Source organism: Anabrus simplex, chromosome 7, assembly GCF_040414725.1.
Source record: "Anabrus simplex isolate iqAnaSimp1 chromosome 7, ASM4041472v1, whole genome shotgun sequence".
Taxonomy (NCBI): domain Eukaryota; kingdom Metazoa; phylum Arthropoda; class Insecta; order Orthoptera; family Tettigoniidae; genus Anabrus; species Anabrus simplex.
Genome location: NC_090271.1, coordinates 334965442 through 334977752, shown reverse-complemented (window position 1 = coordinate 334977752; position 12311 = coordinate 334965442). Strand labels below are relative to the sequence as shown.

At 39.5% G+C, this 12311-nt stretch overlaps 1 protein-coding gene across 1 annotated transcript in view; it reads left to right on the top strand.

Moving 5' to 3' along the window:
• Nucleotides 1-9562, top strand: part of LOC136877156 (arf-GAP domain and FG repeat-containing protein 1) — a 272539-nt gene extending 262977 nt beyond the window's left edge. Inside the window, exon 11 of the mRNA XM_067150965.2 lies at nt 9482-9562. The gene's annotated coding sequence lies outside the window, so the exon portion shown is untranslated. The remainder of the gene's footprint in view (nt 1-9481) is intronic.
• Nucleotides 9563-12311: the final 2749 nt, after the last annotated feature.

Genomic DNA, 12311 nt, shown 5'->3' with positions numbered 1-12311 from the left:
GAAGTCTTACCGACATGCCCTATCAGCCGTGAAAGACATTCAGTGTTTTTCTCTAACAAAAAAATGGCGCAAAATTGTTCGACATTATTTGCCATGGCCACATTTTAACCGAGAGCTGTGCTGCCAGGGATAGTTGTCCAGCGTACAATTCTGGATTACTGGAAGAAGTAAATGACAGTATTATCATTGGTGTTATTTCTACAAAACATGTAATGTGTATGTACTGTACTATTGTGCACTGTGAGGAAGTTCTAAGCAAAAACAGATTTGTGTTAGTACTGATGAACTAGTGTATATGTGTTTGATTGTCATTATTGTCTCTATTAACACACAGAATCTTGTAAATCTACTGCTGCATTATCTAACGGAGGTTTGTACTCATGATTTTTATTTTTAACCACCTTTATTAAACGGAATCCTGCGTACAGCAGAAACAATTCCGTTCCCTTGGGTTTCCACTGAGGACAAGTTTTACTGTACTACAAACTACTTTTGTGTCTGTTTTTCATTAGGGTAAAACCAAATGTTGGTCTGTAAAAGTACCACATATCATTTGCAACAGTTTTACTACTTTATAAGATTGTAAATGCAAGTATAATATTCCAGGCTTTTTTTTTTCTCAGTCAGAATGGTGCAGAATGCATTCTTGAGAACTTTTAAGACTTTAATGGTCCATAAACACATATAAGTACCCTATTTAAAAACTGGGATTATCTCCATTTTTTAATTTTCAGATATGATCATTGGCAATGTAAATCAGGATCAGTCGGAAGGGAATTCTCGCAGTTTAACACTGTTATTCTTGTGAAGTTTCTTTTCAGTCAGTCTGCTCAGAACATACTGCTTAGTCGAGCAGCTCATCTCCTTACTCCCATGTCTTTCCAACCGAAAGTTAGACATTTTCGTAACCCTACTCCTTTAGTGGTAACAATCCAGGACGAGTCGTACTGATTTCCTGAGGATCTCTTCCTTTTCTCTAATCAAGTAATCCTGCTGAGGGCCACATATACTCTAATTGAGGTCTTACCAGTATGTAAACATTATTTGCATTCCCATTTATGTGATTACCTCAATGAAGATCTTCCCTTATATTAACACATAAGTACTTACAGTGATCCCCATGGGGTACTTTCATCCCATCAACATAATAATTAAACCTTTGAGGGCTTTTCCTCTCGGTGAAACCTGAAAATCATCCTGTTTACCGTCATACGAATGTCTGCTGTCCCTCTGACAACATTGTCGAGGTCTTTTTGCAGTCACAATCCTGTAATTTATTTATTACTCAATACAGTATAACATCGTCTGTAAAAAGCCATATCTGTGACTGCAGTTCTTTACCCATATCATTTATGTTTACAGTAAACACAACCTATAACGAACACCTTCAGGATCAAAATAGTATGGCTTGCTTACTAACAAATCATATAAACCTATAATATTGTTTTGTTTAATAATTATAATATATCAAGTCAGTGGCTATGTGGTTTGGGTCACATAGAGTTGAGCTTGCATTCAGGATGTGGTGGTTTCAAATCCCACTGTTGGCAGCCCTAAAAATATTTTCCCAATTTCGCACCAGACAAATGCTGGGGCTGTACCTTAATTACACAGTCGCTTCTTTCCCAGTCCTTGTCTTGTGCTACTCAATCATTGCCATAAGACCTGTGTTGGTCCCATAGCAAGGAAATATAGACACGATAATAAGCTTTTGGGCTTTTGCCGTGTCAGAAAACAAGAAGGATCTGTTTGCAAGCAAGACTTCTCTAATAGTGAAGGAACAAAGTTCTCTGCAAATCATAAAGAATTTTACCTCATTTTCTGACACTGAAAAATCTCGAAAGCTTATCATGCCTTCAATTATGGGCCATGAAAGCATTAATCTAAATTATGATTATTTTTATTATTATCATCATCATCATCATCATCATCATCATGGTGGAACATCAATCTGGAATTTTTAATAATGGTTAAATAATGTTGTTAGTTGTTTGGTCTTTCATCACATTGCACTTCTTAGCTGATACAAAGTCATTTTGAAACTGCCTGGCGCTAGTCATGGCATGGCTGACTAATGGCCATGTGGATTGTGGTTCCCAGTTCTCTAGCAGATGTGTATTTTGTATATTTGTAAAACATTGTTCGCTTTTGTAATCTCATTTAAAGAATGAACGGGGGGTGGGGGGGGGCGATGACCTTAGAAGTTAGGCTCCTTTAAACAACATGCATCACCATCATCAGAATGAACTAGTGAAATACGTATTTAAAAAGCTTTAATGTGCTTTCTAGGAATGAAAATTCCTTAAAGACTCTTTAAGAATTAACTCAACTAAAACATTGTTGTACATACCCTCCAGTTAACATTTAGATATAATTATTCTCTTACTCCTGTGTTATTATTAGCGTCAATCTGTTTCATCTTCATCCTATGAACAAAATCGCTGGGTTGAGTGGCTCAGACGGTTGAGGCACTGGCCTTCTGACTTCTGACTCCAACTTGGTGGGTTTAATCCTGGCTTAGCACGGTGATATTAGAAGGTTCTCAAATACGTCTGCCTCTCTTTTTTTTTTTCTCCGCAATTTGCTTTACGTCGCACTGACACAGATAGGTCTTATAGCGACAATAGGACAGGAAAATGCTAGGAATGGGAAGGAAGCAGCCTTGGCCTTAATTAAGGTACAGCCCCAGCATTTGCCTGGTGTGAAAATGGGAAACCATGGAAACCCATCTTCAGGGCTGCCGACAGTGGGGTTTGAAATGGTAATACTAAATTCCCATGAAGGGAATTAGATATTTTTCCACCAATAGAGCACTAGAGAACCCACTATCTCCCGAATACTGGATACTGACCGCACTTCAGTGACTGCAACTATTGAGCTCCGTGGTTATTAATTCTGGCTGATCCTCTATTATTGTTCATATTTCTCTTCATGGTATTTTTCAGGTACTGTCTTGTGCAAAATATCTGGAAATCAAATACTTTCCACCTTTTAAACTCAGTAAATCGTACATTTGCTTGAGAAATTGAGTGTAGTGGAGATTAAACTTCTTACACATATTTTCTTATTTTAAGACATTTATGTTATAAGAGCATCCAAATTAGCATTAAGATTCTCTACAATGGTGTAACCATGTAAAGCAAATTGTAAAAAAATAAAAATAGAATTACTCATTCGTCTAGACTTTGTAGTCCTTCTCACAAAATAATCTAGTTTTAACCCATTGCAGTTTAGTTTTATGCAACCCACCTCGTTTACTACAAATTTTGAAATATATCGGTCCCTCTCTCTAAACGGGAGTAATATAACGAGAGTTGTCGTTACAGGCTAGAAAACAGCAGAAATCATGAGCGCCACTATTAATTTGAATGAACGCGTAAAACTAGCACAGATACGAAGAACATGTAACTTACAACAAGAGGTGCACTCGCGTGCATGCGCACACACACAGTCGAGGAACAGGTATTGTATAGGCTAGGAACTGCCCACTGCATGTCAAGCCTCACAATAGCTCACTTGGCAGACGCGGTTTGTGATCTGAAAGTGAACAGTGCTTGAGGGATAGAAGGTTCGAATTCCATGAAAGTATTTTTTGGAAGAGACTAGGAAACGTGACAGGATTTCCGTTACCTGCATCATTTAACACAGTACCTGCTCGAACAGAGCTGCGCCCAATGTTGTAAGGACAGTCTGGCACGCTGCTACATCTCTGCATAACGGATCAGCATGCCTTGGTGGTGAGCTGTCTAAGGTGATCAGTAATGGCCAGCTCCTGTGCATACACCAGTTGTTCTACATGACCCCACAGAAGAAAATCCAAGGGCATAAGATCGGGCAATCTGGAAGGCCTGCGGACAGGTCGCTTTCTATCTTATCAGGATACGGCGCATGGAGATGGTTCCGGATGACCTCCACTGCGTGCGGTGGAACTCTGCTGTTGAGACCACATTCTTAAGCGGTCAAGGAGTGGGCACATGTTCCAAGAACGGTGGTAGTTCATTAAGAGAAACCACAGATAGCGTTCTCTCATCAGAGGTCCCAATGAGGTGATCATCCATGATGCCACACCATATGTTTATGCTCCATTGTACCTGTAAAGCTGTGGGGATTATCCACACTCCAGTAATGCATATTAAGGCGATTAACAGTTCTATTGTTGTGGGACCGCTCTTTGTGCATAAATAACGTGGTCGCTAAAGAGGCAGGATCAGTGTCCACATGCCGTAGGGTCCATTACAGAATGCCAGCTTGGCTTTGAAATCATGACCGCTGAGCTCCTGATGAAAGTGTAGATGGTATAGGTAAAACCACTGTGTATGTAATATCTACATAACAGATGCCCAGCTGAGGTTTGTCTCCTGTGCAGTGGCCCATGTGCTAGTGTGAGGGTCATGCCAGATGTGAGCAGATGTCACAGGATATCCACACTCTGAAATACCATCTCTTTCGATTGTTGTCTATCGGGATAGCATTCTTGATATAGACGTTGTTCCTGGTATACATTCTGTCTAACTCCTCCACAGACGTGTAACATATCCACATACTCTTTCCTGGAATACATCACAAGGCAGTGAATAAGCTTTGTGTTTTGTTGTGACTTGTCTCGAAGGAGGGGAGTTCATGCTGGTACACACCTACCTCCCATTGCATGTTATTGTTCCAATGGGACATACTTTGCCCCACCTGTGGTTTATGAAGCTTGGAACATGTATGACAATAACTAACTGGTTACCTGTGTCCTAGCCGCAGACAATCACACCCTCATCCAATCCTGCTCCATTCCCAGTGCCACAATAGGTATTGCCCTTTACAGGGCCAAATAAATCAATCTGTGGAAGCTATCAAATATGCAACCTTACCACACCCCAGACAATTGGCAGTTTAAAAATAAATGAAAACCACTTGCATGTGATTCGAACCTTCAAGCACTGTCCACTATTATGTCTCTCACCACACCCTTGCCATGTGAGCTACTGCAAGGCTTGACGTGCAGCGTGCAGTTCCCAACCTATACTATACGTGCTTCTGGTCTGTATGTGCACCTCCTGTCGTAACGTGCGTGTTCTTTGTATCTATGCTTGTTTTGTCTGTTCATTCGAGATACTCATAATGAATTAATAGTGGTGCTCTCCCCTCTAGTCTGTAACCACACATCTTGTTATATTACCCCAGTTTAAGGAGAAGGACTGATGTATTTCAGAATTGTGATAGAAGTGGTGGGATGCATACAACTAGATTGCAAGGGGCTGGTGAACCACCCAATAGATGACCTTTCTGTTAACAAGATTCAAGTTTGTTGCATCTTATTAATTCTGCAGACACTTCTGTGCTTTTACATTTCTAATTAAGATATATAGTCTTTATTCACTGATCTTTCTCTCTGCACTTGCAGTGATTACTTCATTATATTTGTGGGGAATAATTTGAGATATGATATTGTGAAAATATTTATACTATTTCTTGAGTTTATTCTGTAGGATGCTTATATTCAATTTCTAAACCAAAAGTAGGTAGGAACAGAGTATACTTGCATATTACAAAGGACACAACAGCTATGAAGTGCCTTAATAGCTAATCATTGTTTGTCTTTTGTAGATTCATTGAATGAAAATTAAGTTCTGAAATCCTTGCTTGTAGAAAGTAGATAATAATGTTTCATTTTGGAGGTGGAGGCTACCTCTTTGCATGTCCAGGGCACTTTAGTTATGGTCTCATTTCATTGGAAGATTGTGCAAGATATCTCTCTATTCCCAAAATGTCAGTATTCTCATTCATTTAAGAATGTCATAGGAATTGCTGTGCTAGCTGTTCATTTTGGGGTCTTATTTGGAAATTTTAAAACTGGGTGAGTTTTTCATTAATATTGTTGAATAGGCACTAACTGTTAACATTGATGCTTTCACGGCCCATACTTGTAGACATGATATGGGCTTTTAGGCTTATGCCGTGTCATGAAAACAAGGTGAAACTCTTAACATATCGCAGAGAACTTTGCTCCATGCCTTCAGAAGAAAATCTCAACCGTTCACGATCAAGTCTTCTACCTTGTTTTCTTGACATGGCATAAGTCCAGAAGCCCATACGTATCATGTCTACAGGCACTAACTGTGTCACCCGAAATCTGTTACTTGACAATTTTTTACAACATAGTGCCAAATGGACATTTTGCCTCCCTTGAAAAATCAGACTACCTCTTCTGGATTCGAGCCCATAGTAATGAGATTTGGAGGCTGACACTCAACCACCGATATACAGAGGGAATTATAGCTAGTTATAATAACTTAATATTAAATATGGTGTGTGTGTGTTCATGTCTGATTATCATGAAAGGGTGGACAATAGTAACAGGGTACTACATCTTGATCTATTTAGAAAACTCTTCTTGGTATTTGCCTTTCACCTAAGCCTATTCTTTTTGTAATATGCAGTGCTTGAGATAATCTAACACTAAATAATGCAATCGGTAATTATGAGATAAACTGGTAAAAATTTCACATTTGGTTGAAGTAGGTAAGTAGACTTCGGTCGACTTCGGTTATCTTTGAGATTTGTATTGGCAACCTATGAAACACAAACTAAGAATCACTTATCATCGCTGTGCAACATCTGGCGTACACTTTATGTACTCGTACTGTTGTTGTTTACACAGCAAAGCCAATCTATAGAATTCATGCTAGGAACACGTTTTGCATCGGGAAATATTATATAGTATTATATATTGTGTGTGTGACACAGTTGTTGGCGTTAAGATAATAAAGGTTTAGAAAATTCATATCGATCCATCATATTATCGATTCAATTCAGATTTCATTTCCATTCATTTGGCAGTATTTACCGGAACTGGCAGTGCTCCCTTCTTACTCCTCACCGAGTACGAAAATCTATCACTAAAAAGTGAGCGTACAGTAAATACAGAATCTTGAAATCCAAAAACTCAAAGAATCCAAAATCTTGAAACTGTCCTGATAATATTATGTAATTATTTTGTTATATTGTTTGCATTGAATTATTGGATCATCTATTATTAACCACTAGTTGCCAGTTGAGTCTGACATTCACTTACTTGTGCCAAATTTCTCCTTTTTATCCTTCTTGTCTGACCTCCCTTGGTTGGCTACCGTTCTCTTCCAACCTTGTTTCAAAATATTGTGAATATCTTGTACATTCTGTGAGCAATTTATTGCTGGGAGTTTGTATTTGAGTTGTTTACATGTAAACAGCACACATTTCAAGTAAGAATATTAGTACTCCCATATGCATCGCCCAGCTTATGTTTTCATAAAAATTTGTGGAATTGAACCTTGATTATATCTTTCAAATGTTTTATATATACATATAAAGATTCATATAGAGAATCCTCTATTTTCATGCCATTTTAAACTACTAAATACAGGTGATAAATCTTAAAAGGCTATAGGTAATGTGATGAAAGTAGTATGTATTAAAGGATATACTTCACATAGAATTTGTATCAAGAATGCATAATCTCAGGCTCAAAGGCCAGCTGTGAAGTCATTCCTTAGTATGAAAAACAATTTTTATGAATAATAATGTTCTTCTCACTGTCCATGTGCTTCTTTGTACTACACATATATATTTTTAAGAGGCCCTGAGGCATACATGTACTGTGCCATAGACTTCATTATGTTTTCTTATTCATGAATTTATAATGATGTATTAAATTTCCAGTGTTGTAATATTTTATATTAACTGTAAAATATATTTAAATTATTGTATAGAATATCTCAAATCTTGCACAAGAGCTAATTGTATATAAATGCCATGCATGTGTGAGAAACTGTTTGGTATTCTTGAACTGTCTCAGTCTGTGCAAAAGTAAAAGAAGGGGGCAAAATGTTTATTTACCCTACATCCTTGTAGATACTATGTTTCTCAGTTGTAATTAAAGATATTTCTGTTATTTTTAAAGAAATATATGTTATTCTTTGGTGCATGACTAGTAGCCTAGTAGTAGTAGTAGTAAATATCACCAGCACAGTAATTTGAGTTCTGTAGCACAAGAGATAATCTTACCTTAATGCTTCTTCCCTTTGATATAATATTTTCCTATTTTGTTGTTTTTCCCATAAAATCTTTCTTTGTGTTTAGTTTCTCCTAATGTGGTTCAGTTGACTGCATTCTAATACATCAAGTTATCAGACAATGGAATGGTAATGTCTGTTCAAACATCATTTTAAATTAGTTGAAAAATGAAGCTTCTGTGGGTAAGGAACTTTAATATTCTCATAGTATGTTCTGTTTAACTTACCACATTAATGTTGTATGACTCTATGGTCACCTCAAAGTATTAATCTCAAAATCATAGTTGAATGCTATTTAAAGAGGGACACACCCAGACAGACTCACAACCGGCTAGGTAAAAATTTTATAAGATTTTTTCACTAACAAAGGAACATCCACAATGGTGAAGTCGCCAATCGCGATGAAACTTAGCAAACACATTGAGGTACATGTAAAAACAATGCCAGCATCAATTTTAGGCGCCAACATTCATTAGCGCGTTAACTAAGGGGCCTAAAAGTTGCGACATTTCAAGTTCCGCGCAAACAGCGATGAATTCCTCCTGACCATTGCTTAGCCGGAACACTGCTTTGTGCCACACCTCTGCTCCTCCTCCCCTCCGCCCCGCCTGGTTCAGCACCACTCGTTTCCCTCTCCCCGCGCTGCCGTCTGCTTAGCTGTCGAACAGAACCTGTGCTACACTGCGTACGCTATCAGCCTTCCTCATAGCTCTCCCTTGGAATTTCCACATTGTATAGGCAGTTTACATTTTATGAAATATTTATGAAAACGTTTGCGACGAGTCCTTTAGGGCAATGTCACTGAGCGTGTGAAAAATTATTTTTCATCTTCAAGCAAAGCACAGAAGTCACGGTGAAGAAGGTCCGCTGAACTTTCGGGAGCTGCACCTTTATGACGCGATTGAGGGTGAGTGTTAAGCAGTCAACTATTGTCAAATAGGTTTTGACGTTCACGGGGAGATGTCACACTGCGGACATAGGCCGTAATAACGTAGATTGAAGCGTGGTCTTTTGCGCTGCATGTGAAATTGTAGGTTTATGATATGTTGATACCGATAATTCTGTCCGACTCGCTGGCTGAACGGTCAGCGTACTGGCCTTCGGTTCAGATGGTCCCGGGTTCGATTCCCGGCTGGGTCGGGGATTGTAACCTTAATTGGTTGATTCCTACGGCACGGGGGCTGGGTGTATGTGATGTCTTCATCATCATTTCATCCTCATCACGACGCGCAGGTCGCCTACGGGTGTCAAATAGAAAGACCTGCCCTTGGCGAGCCGAACCCGTCCTGGGATATCCCGGCACTAAAAGCCATACGACATTTCATTTCATTACCGATAACACTCTCGTTGTTTTTAAACGAACAATTGTGTTCTCTATTGTTCCTGTCAATACATATACACATAGCATGTATTTTAGTTATTTGTTTTATTTTTTTCAGAGCTTATAAGTTGCCGTCTTGAAGGTGACAGTCTCTATTTGGAGGACGTTACAAGTTTGACGTACAAGTCTGATCAGTCGGAGGAAACCGAAAAGGATATTGAATATAGCGAGCCAGAACCGGGACAAAGCCAAGACAGTGCCAGTTCGGCGGACACCTTAGACTTACAGTATAAAACAAGAGCAGTCAACTTCTGGAGGAGTGGAAAACGGAAAAATCTTAAATTTACAACTGTGCAAAAGCACTTCCGTCGTTTGCATAGTGTGTCACAGCTCTCCGCCTGGAAAAAAGTTGTGGATGAAGGAGGCTCTCTCCGAGACAAATTTGGTCTTATTGCGATGGATTGCAAGAAAAACTTTGGCGCGGAGTACCGTACGTCCACCATCCATGGCGTCACAATCAAACATTAAGCAATGCAAAGTGCCCGCTCTTGCGGGCTCCATGACTTTCAAGCGTCCTCACGCTGGGTGTACGACTTCAAAAAGAAATTTGGGATCACATCCCGAAAAATTACTGTCGTGACAACAACGAGAAAACTTGATAGGGAAAGTGACGTTATGGTGGAAGCCCAAATGTTTGTGGAAACCGTAAAAGAAAAAATACAGTTACACAGCCCATCACATGTTTTTAACAGCGACCAAAGCGGCTTTAATTTGGAAATGTACATCGGCAGAACATTAGCGCGCCGAGGAGAAAAGTCGATTAGCACGGTGGTCCAATCAATTCCCTCTACTACGCACAGCTACACGATTCTGCCTACCATGTCAGCAGAAGGTGAGCTACTCTCCCCGTTGCTAATCGTTTTAAAGGAAAGAAATGGCGTTTTTGGTTCCCTTGTTAAGAAACGAATATTTTCACACGAAAATATTCATGTCGTGTGCACCACGTCTGGAAAGATGGGCAAAGCAGAATTTCAGAGCTGGTATAATGACATCTTGAAACCAAGTTTACCCGATGGACAAAATATTTTATTGTTAGATTCTTTCTCTGGCCACAATGCGCGTGTTCATGTCACGGAAGTTGAAGTTATGAAGATTCCAGCCGGCGTTACAGCCGTTTGTCAGCCATTTGACGTGTATGGGTTTCGGATTTGGAAAACATACACCAGACGAATGTATTCTGGGCTGCGACTTATGAATACCGGCATCGTGCTGCATCACCGTAACACCATCTTAAAGTTGCAATCACTGTTACATTTCCAGCTGACATCTCCTCGATTCACAAACATGTGGAAGTACTCGTGATACAGCAGTGGGTACCTTGATTATCATCCTGGACAATTCGAACACCCGGTAGTGTATTCCTTCGACAGTGTTGGCTTGGTATGTTCTTTGTGCCCGAATACTGGTTTTTGTCAAATGTGCGTGGTGTACAAAGGACTTGTGCGTCACACACTTCTACGAGGAACACCACTATTGTAAAGCATACGTCCCTTGAGAAAAGTATGGTGCCTGTTGTTAATTGTGTTTTGTTTCAGTCGTCTTTTCACTATTTTGTAATGTGTCGAATAGACCATAAATTGTTTTTGCTTACTATTTATTGACGGGGAGTTTGCCCGATGTAATGTATATGGTGTCATTTATTGTGGTGCCTTGTAATTTTTTGTTGTTGTACCAGTTCGTACAATAGCCATGTACACTTTTACGTATGTAACTGCCATTGTACCCAGAAGACTGTAGTGTGATACTTTAATATGGCTACTTGTTGAATACATAGACCTCTGTCAGCTATAGCGCAAAAGTACGAGTAAGTAGGACTACAGCTCTGCCTGTGATTACGGTATATCTACTGCATATATAAATGCACATCTTTATTTCTTTTTAAAGACGTTGCTTATTGCGTCAATCATTCCATGTCATACTCATATCAAAGTTGTCTATGCATTTAATTGATTTATGTTCGACAACCATGGCTGCAATTTAAATGTGTTGTGCCTTTCACTGCAAAACATAAATACATCGTTCAATACAAGCACAAATAAAAACATTCTATCTAGATTCCTTATACCAGAGTAAGTAATACGGGAAATACCAGCAGTTTCTAACTCGGAGTTTATAATTGCTGTTGTTCGCGATTTCGTTTCGTTGTTACACAACTGATAGCGTACACAAAATGGAGGTAGGGGAGTGGACATGAAAAGAAGGTCTGGACCTGTAACCATATTCTGATATCCTGAGGTACAACATCTCATTACATTCATTGAGATCCTCTACCCGGGCACGTAATTTCTTTAAATAAAAGGATATTTAAAGTTTCAAATGACACTGCCGACAGCTTCAAGGTGTTTCAGACGTAACTAATAATTTAAGCCTAGGTCGGACGCGGTACCTTATACCACGTTTGTCCACGCCCGACGGTGCTTAATTTGGGGTTGTACCCACGAATTGACAACTCACCGGAATTAGCAGGAATTAAAATATAACATTTGCATAAAATATGAGTAAATACGTTTAGGTTATTTATTATCATTATGTGTGAAACGGTACGTGATTTAAAGGATTTCAATAATTATAGTACGTAAAGAAGCAAAATATAGCGCCGGTCTCGTTCCACAGCCAAGCAGCCGGCAAGCGAGAGGAGAAAGGAGGGGAACGTGCCGGGGAGAACCACTTGGAGGGTAAAAGGCGGTGCAGAGGGTGTCTCTTCAGACGGGAAGTGTGTGTGGCCGGCTTAGCATTGGCCAGCAGGTATTCATCGCTGATCGCGCGGAACTTGAAATGTCGCAACTTTTAGGCCCCTTAGTTAACGCGCTAATGAATGTTGGCGCCTAAAATTGATGCTGGCATTGTTTTTACATGTACCTCAATGTGTTTTCTAAGTTTCATCGCGA